At 37.9% G+C, this 8,498-nt stretch overlaps 1 long non-coding RNA gene across 1 annotated transcript; it reads left to right on the plus strand.

Moving 5' to 3' along the window:
- The first annotated feature begins 749 nt into the window (after window positions 1-749).
- Window positions 750-8,186, plus strand: LOC137056480 (uncharacterized). The gene is made up of 3 exons (XR_010900359.1): window positions 750-865; window positions 1,452-1,555; window positions 8,010-8,186. It is a non-coding gene; the product is annotated as an uncharacterized lncRNA (long non-coding RNA).
- Window positions 8,187-8,498: the final 312 nt, after the last annotated feature.

An 8,498-nucleotide genomic window follows, 5' to 3' on the forward strand; every position in this document is an offset into this window, starting at 1 on the left:
TCAACTGTAAAAATGTATAGAAAATAAACCCCAGTCCCAGACCACCTGTCCATAAAGCAATGCATAGCCTACAAATATTTCAGAGGTGATGATAATTAATCGTCATTTAAACATATATGGTAATTCTCAAGGCAGCAAGGATGACCTACAATGGTGACATTTTTCACAATCATGACTCATTAAAAATAAATAATGCTCATTCGCAGAAAGGCAGTGCAATCCTCCCAATATGGCGTATAAACAAAGCAGTTACCCAGAACTCAACACGGTGTGACGTCAGTTTCACCCTCTCTATGGTAAATGAAAACCACATTTACATCACAACTGTCAGTTGAGTTCATATAGGGTGAGCTGTTTAAATGTGATGCATTAAGCCCTGTTTTCATATTCTTTGTCAACACACATTTAGTTTTCCCCCATTTTGAAATACTATTGCTATATTTGTGAATTCGGGTAAAGTAGGCCTAAAACATGATTTTGGGAGGTGTATGGTTTAGAGTTGCACTTCATTTAGCCTAATGACATTTTAGTTGTTGTTGTTTTTTATATGAAAAGTTTCACATTTTCAGATATCAGCAAACAAACGTTCCTTTCAGCAACAAAATAATTATTTTTCAGCCAGGCATTGTTCAGTCATTATTTTTCTAACCCACTGAATTTTCCAATTCCTCCATTGATTTCACCTAAGGCCACACGAGGGCGATGTATAGGCAGAGCACAGTCATTCCAGATGGCTTCATTGCTCCATTCTCGGCCTGCCAAACACACGTTATCGACAGAGCAATCTAGCTGTTGATGGATCCTCTTTCAGCTGCCCTCCTGCAAGGATGAATTCGGGAGAACTGTAAATGAGGACTACCATATGGTTGGTAATTTACTGTGATTTACATATAAATTGATATAGAAAGAGAACTCCCATCCGTTCACACTTAACTTTCCACTTGTTCTCCTGGCTCGTTTTAGTCCACTCGTCTCGAACGGATAGTTGGGTATAAGTTTAGAGCTGAGCCTTTCAAAATCTGATCTTGAGGCACATGGCAAGTTCAGGTTGTGGCCTTTCCAATAATGGCGGGAAAGACCAGCGCCAAACTTGCAAAGATCACCGAAACTGTTATTATCAGATTTAATCTCCTAATGTAAATATTTTATTGTTTACTTTTGTCTCAGATCCAGACATACTCTTAAATATTAAAACACACACACACACACACACACACACACACACACACACACACACACACACACACACACACACACACACACACACACACACACACACACACACACGTTTAATTAATTAATTATCTACACCTCTGAAATATTTGTAGGCTGCATTGCTTTATGGACAGGTGGTCTGGGACTGGGGTTTATTTGTATTTATATACATTTTTTACAGTTGCTGTAGAATGCCATGGCCAGCATCAATCTGGTATTATTTGCTTGTGTTTCAGGCTTTTTTATTCTTGCTCTTTGAAACTACAGTAACATTGTGAAAATGCACTTACCCATTGATGTCTTGATGGACTATGAAAAACATTAGCCTACAACATTTCTGGTAAGATTTATTAATTTCTATAGTATCTGCAAATAGTGATTGACTGTTGTACAACTCAATTCCATGGTGTCAGGGTTGTAATGTGATCAGTATGTGTTATGTTATGCAATCATGTGATGTGATCAATGTATTATCAAGGCACATGATCCAAGTTAGTCATTATGCTTTATTCAATGGTAACGCAATGGACTATCTAATCTCCCAATAAATAGACCATCTCTGATATAATGCTTAGTTATTAGAGTGCTTTCTGGGCCGTAAGGGTTTGTGGGCAATGTTGAAAAGCATTCATGGGTGCACACTTTGAAAATCTATTGTAAACAAGCATGACATCCAGATACCTTTGGCTTGCTTTATTCTAAAGTGAAAGTGACGTGAAGGCATGGTAACCCATACTCAGAATTTGTCCTCTGCATTTAACTAGGGTTGCCACCTTCAATACAGAAAAATAAGGGACGCCTGCCGCAGCCCTCGGGGCCACGATGACCACAGTCCCGATGGTGTGCCAGTGCAGTGGTCGTATATCATAACTTAAAACCTAATTTATATATATATATATATATATATATATATATATATATATATATATATATAATATATATAATATATATATATATATATATATATATATATATATATATATATATATATATATATATATAAGATTGATACCAATGGACATTATAATATGATATCTGCTATTGAAATCAGTGTGAACAGATGCACTCAGTATAATACACAGCTATGACAATGAAAAACAAACTCAGCTGCTGTAACCTAGGGGAGTAGGATAAGAAATTGCAAATTAACTCGAGTAATTTTGTAGTGTTGTGAACAAAGATTTTGACTAAAATATTTGTCATTGTTTGCAGTAACACCATCCAAACAGTAAAACCACACCTAAATAACTGTAAATGATATAATATCTACAATCATTTCTTATTTTAATAAAACACTAAACAACCTTTTGATTTTTGGTAAGTTAAGTAAATATATTTATGTATTATTCCGTTTTTATATAGTCTATTGTTAATTATATAGTATTGGATGATGCAATTATTTAAATTTGTTAAGCATAACAAATAGTTGTTTATTTTATTCCTAAAAGGTCATTTTTTGATTTAAAAAAAAAAAAAAAAAAAAAAAAAATATATATATATATATATATATATATATATATATATATATATATATATATATATATATATATATATATATATATATCTTATTAAAGTAATGCTTGTGTCTGACTATACAACTTAACCTTAATAAACAAATCATACCATAACATCATTAATGTAGCCTACATTATTAACATTATTTCTTAATAGGCAGCATTTATGAAATCTAACGTTATCAATCAAAAAATTGAGGTGATAAAAAAAAAAAAAAAACATAACTGTCTGCCTCAGGAGATGCTTGAGGTATGAAGAACTGTGCGACAGTGCTTTGATTTCGGTGAGCTCTTGCATTTAGTGAATGTTGCTCTCCCGTTGCCTGCTGTCTCACATCTGACAGGCCAGCGTGCGCCACTGAAAACACTCGCCGACAAATTTGGTATTCTTTGGTATTTGGTATTCTTTGGTATAACTTGGTATTCATTGCCGCGGACACTTTCCAGCCAAATATTTATTTCTTCCCACTCTCGTCTGTACCTCTGCATCCGCTTGCGTTTCTGCTCTGAAACTTTTACAGCTGGGCGCGGGGAGGTATTTGGACCTGCCTCCGCCATCGTTTCAAATGGATTCTGCCCATATAGAAAAGAACCTCTACCTCTTCTGACTCTGATTGGCCGTGATTCACGGCCCGTGAACCTGAAACAAACCAATCAAACAAACCAACGACGGCAGCGACCCAATTAGGGTCAGAATAGGACGTGTCTTCACACACTGCGGGTGGACCTATGTAAAATACGGGACAAATCGCGTCCCGTATTGCTTTGATACGGGACGCGTCATTTTTCCTGAAAATACGGGACGATTCCGTATTTCAAGGGACGGGTGGCAACCCTACATTTAACCCATCTAAGTTAGTGCACACACATCAGGAGTAGCGAATACACACACACTTCAAACCTTGGACACACACACCCGGAGCAGTGGGCAGCATTGAGAATCAAACTTGCAACCTTCGGCTTGCTTGTCTGAATTTCTAACCATTAGGCCTTGACTGCCTACTTTTCAGTGGACTGTGAAATCTCATCTTGTAGCGTGTTGAGTTTAATACAATTTGTATCAGATTATTGTGATGGTTTACATTTGTAGTGTTAAGTGGCATTCAACTAGAATGTTTGCAGCACTTTAAGTTAAAATACTCCCCATAAAAGGTAAAGTGTGTTCTTATCATTCTGAGGACTAAACCCCCTCCAAACTTAACTCATTCGTGAGCTGTAGGATATGAGCGCCCATGTGTTTTCATTGTAGCAGATTCATGTCATCTACGCACTCATTAAACTTTAACAGGTGAAGCACTGACCAAAAAAAGGTAATTATGACAATATGGAGCTATTGCTTTAATTTAAAATCATTTTCATAGTTTTAACATTACTTTATCAGCTCGAAAAATAGATTATTTTGACTAGAAACTGCAGAGACCAGAAGGATAAAGGATAATTGCACTATGAGTGGGGGGCGAGACTTCCACGTTCTGGAAAAAGGTAGCTATATTAATATTAATGCATAAAGTCATACAAATTAATTATATTAGTTTTTGCACTTTTTAAATAATAATGGTTATTGTTGCATCATACACAAGTTTAAGTTTTGCTGTGGTGTTAAGACAATCCATCTGTGCTCTGTCTGTCTGTATTTGCTGGTGTGTTCCCAAAAGTCAAAAAGTTGGATAGGGAAGGTGAGCATTCATGTCAACAGCTTAATTTCTATCCCAGCGACCTACTTTACGCCCGGACTGATGCGAGGAAAATAAGATTATATTTTTGAGTAACACAGCTAAGATGAGGGTGACTGATGCGCCACTGTCAGATATCTCGAACACAGCGGCGACGCTGGGATATTTTCATCACTTTCATCACTGGCAAAGTTGTCATGCCAGTTGCAAGTTATCAATGAAGCTTATTGGCCTGGGCTCTTCATCACACACAGTTAGGTACTACGGAAATTGGATTGTGCGTGGGAGAGAGATTGTAAGCGTGTGTGGAGGTTAAGGATGTGATTTGTTTAGAGTAAATGTCATTTTGCATAATGATCGTCAAGCGTATTTGTGCCACAGAGTCAGATTTACATAAAGCTAAGTGGTTATGCTACTTGTCCAAGTAGTAAATGAAATGAATGATTTAAATGTTAAATATTTTGATTCATCTTGACAGGACTGTAATATAAAAAGTCTTACCTGTCTTACTTTATTGCTGTGTCTTAAAGAAATTGTTCAGCCCAAAATTAAACATTTTGTATTATTTACTCACTGGTTCAATGCCATATTGTTATTTTTCTGTGGAACACAATCATTGGCAATTCAGTAAATATAATTTTAAAAAATCCATTTTGGAATAAGGCTGTAACAATAAAATGTGGAAAAAGTGAAATGCTGCAAAGACTTTCCAGGTGCACTGTATTTCAGAATGTTAACTTTGTGTAAACTATCCCTTTTAAAGGTGTCATGAACTAGCTGTTTTTTTAAATATTTTTTATTGTTGTCTGAAGTCAACTTATGAAGTTTGCATGTTTTTACATTCAAAAACATAATAACAAATAAGTAATGGGCTATTTTCTACACTGGTTTTGAGGCTCTCTACGGAACACTTGGTTTTGATGGGCGTGTTGACTGTAGACCTGGAAGTAAACGCCCACGGCTAGGATTGGATAAGATTTGCATATTTAATGAGCTTCAACTCCCTTGTCTGTTTAGGAGGCCATATGTACAGGCATAAAATGATTGCGTTTAATCAAGCACACAGCATAGTTTTGAATGCTTGGTAAGCAAGCTCCTACGTCATAAAAGCCGACCAATCAGGTTGTGACTGTCTTACTATGCTTTTGGTTCGGTAACTTTAGGGTCACTGTTAAAAATGCCAGTGTGAACGCTAAGTGGACCAGGACTATATGTTTTGTTTTTTGATTTTTGGTCTGGACCAAACGAATCAAACTAACCGAACTACAAGTGTGAACGCACCCTTAATCTCAATGGCCCTCATTTATCAATCTTGCATAGAAACGGGCGTATATGTTGGCGTTAGATTATGCTTACACTCCTCTCACCGCCTGATTTATGAAGCTGTGCGCACCTCTGCAATCCAGGTGTACGCAATACCTGCCCTTGATAAATGCCGCGGCTGAAAACGATCGTCATTAGAATAACATGCCCCTATATATTCAAGTCTCCGCCTGCCCCACGCCCTCATTTTATGTCATGGATACACGGAAGACGGCAAAAGAAGCGAAACTTCTCCAACGTGGAGATCGGGCGCGTCTCAATCATCTTACTAGTCCACTAGTCAGGGCACTGATTAGGACATAAGTCAATGGGCTGACTCCCTGATCAGTGCCCTGATAACTGAACTAGTGAGATGATTGAGACGCCCATCGAGACCATCAGGGAAGTGGAAAAAAACGAAATTGTCATTTGAGAGTTTAAAGAGTGGGAATAAAGGCACCCACAAAAACAAAATGTGGACCTAAATTAAGAGTAGCCTACTGTTAATAGTGTGGGGGTTGAGAAGCGCACTCCAGCAGTTTAAATAGCTGTTTGGATGAGAAATTATCACAATGCATTATTTTACAGAACATGCTTTGAAACAATTAGCATTTAATTTCGTATCACGGCCCATGTAGGCTATTGGGGTGTACGATATGATGATGTTGTGATGTGGAGTAGCCTACCATTCATTCACATTAATAATTGCATGACAATTTGTAAGATTATTATTATTATTATGATTTTTATTATTAATGACACTTATTGTTATTTAGAAGAAGAATGTCTTTATTATTTATTTTATTATTAGTATTATTTAAAAGAAGAAGAATGTCATTTTTATTATTTTGTCAGTCTGAATTATTTTAGTCCTAGTCCGTGCGCCGCTGCCGGGCCTAACCCTGAACCGTCAGGTAAAGCGCACAGGCTCGCAACTTTGGGTGCGCGCAAGGTGTACGCTGGAAATTTGGTGTACGCACTTTTGATAAATGAGGGCCAATATGTCTGCAAATCCAGTGAAGACCTGTGTCTTGTTTACAAATGATTATCTTTCTATATTTGGCATGTTTATTGCTTGTTTAGCTGCACAAGTCGTTTGGCAGTCGTTACAGAAGCAGGCGTACACATCTATCTGTTTTACCCTTCTAATACGTCATTGATTTAAGGGCCTCGTTTTCTGGGCCTGGTGTCAATAAAAGCTTTTCTTTGACTAACAAGTAAGCTTTCAGCTCGGAAGCGTACAGGATATTCTTATATTACCATTAACTTTTATATCAAAGGCTCAAGGGAAAGTTGATTTCTCCATTCATCAACCCTTTAAAGTCTTTTCATGTTGTCTCTTACAAAATTACAGTTTCTTTTACAGTTTGGAAACATGACTTCCAAAGAGTCAACTAATTATAGAAACCTAATTCTCAACTTCGTTTGAACCTGCTGCAGGAGGAATAAAAATCTCAGGTTCCCATCTGTCTTGGGATTTAGTTTGACAGCAGAACATCCTGAAAATTGGGCTCTTTTGGGAACTCGCTCCAAACACTGTGTTGGTGTGAATCCAAAGCACGAACACCAAGTCCCTGCTGAATAACTAAATATGAGAATTATACAGTGTGATTCACAAAGCAACTGACACGCAGACACCACCTCGTTTTAAAAATGCACTACGTGAGAGTAAAATAAATGACTTAAAGCAAGCATAAGTCTTTTTGTCATGAAGTTAAAGTCTAGGAAAGGGTCACCAGGGCCACTTGATTTGTCAAGGACAGCAGAGGTGTCCATTAATATAACATTAACCTTCCTCACCCACACCTTCCTTCCCCAAACCTCTGCTTTTGTCTTCATTAGATGCCATGACGTGTTCTCGGAATAGCACAGAGTGCCTGTTAGCAGACTCGGAGCATCAAGTACCCTGTGAAGACTTTCACTCTGTGAAATCGCTTTTCTGGCTGGTTACGACGGAGAACATTTTTATTGGAAAGGGAAAAAGCTGAGAAATCCACCGAATACAGATATTTTCAGAAGCTGTACTTAGCTTTGTATCCGAGCAGATAGTTTCATGGGAGCAGGTCTACTTTTTTCAGGTGTGGGATTTGTTGTGTCTTGTCATTACAGAGGAGCAATAGGAACTCAGCCATCACTGTTGTTCACCTCTCTTGTCATTCTGGGGATGGATTGTACGGGGATGAAAAAGACAGCAGACAGGCTCGAGATAGAAGGCTCAGTTGAACTGTCAGATATTCTGAGCCTCTTCACATGAATAAGACTCCTTAATGTTGGTAACCTTGAGGTTTGTGTTTGCTCTCCATAGAAACCGACTGCTGAATCTTTGTTCCCCTGGTAACCTACAACGTGAGACAGTCCAGCTGGTGAGAGAAAATTCTTCCTATACCAATTGAGCAAATAGGGTGATGATGGTGAGAGAGACTGTAGGTGGAACGGCGACGACAATCTCCGAGGAAGAGCTTTGGCACAGTCTTAGATTACATAAAGCCTTAGTGTTGCTTAATATTCACTGCATCTCTGTCCTTCTGGCTCTGGGACACTGTCTTTATCTGATTGAGGATCTTATATTCTTTAATACAATCTTCCACTACTTTTCTCTTTGGCCGCTTATATTCCCAAGCATTTTTTGATGGAGAGAAACTCGGCTGTCAGAACAGGAATGCATCTCCTTTAGGCAAAGTTTGCATCTCCTTTAGGCAAAGATATTGCATGACTGATGCGTCGCTTTCCAACTTTGACCCTTGGGGCTTGGCATTAATGCACTTCTTGCTTGTTTATTTGAACAAAAGCAGTA

The sequence above is a fragment of the Pseudorasbora parva genome, chromosome 21 (genome assembly GCF_024679245.1).
Source record: "Pseudorasbora parva isolate DD20220531a chromosome 21, ASM2467924v1, whole genome shotgun sequence".
Classification (NCBI taxonomy): Eukaryota; Metazoa; Chordata; class Actinopteri; order Cypriniformes; family Gobionidae; genus Pseudorasbora; species Pseudorasbora parva.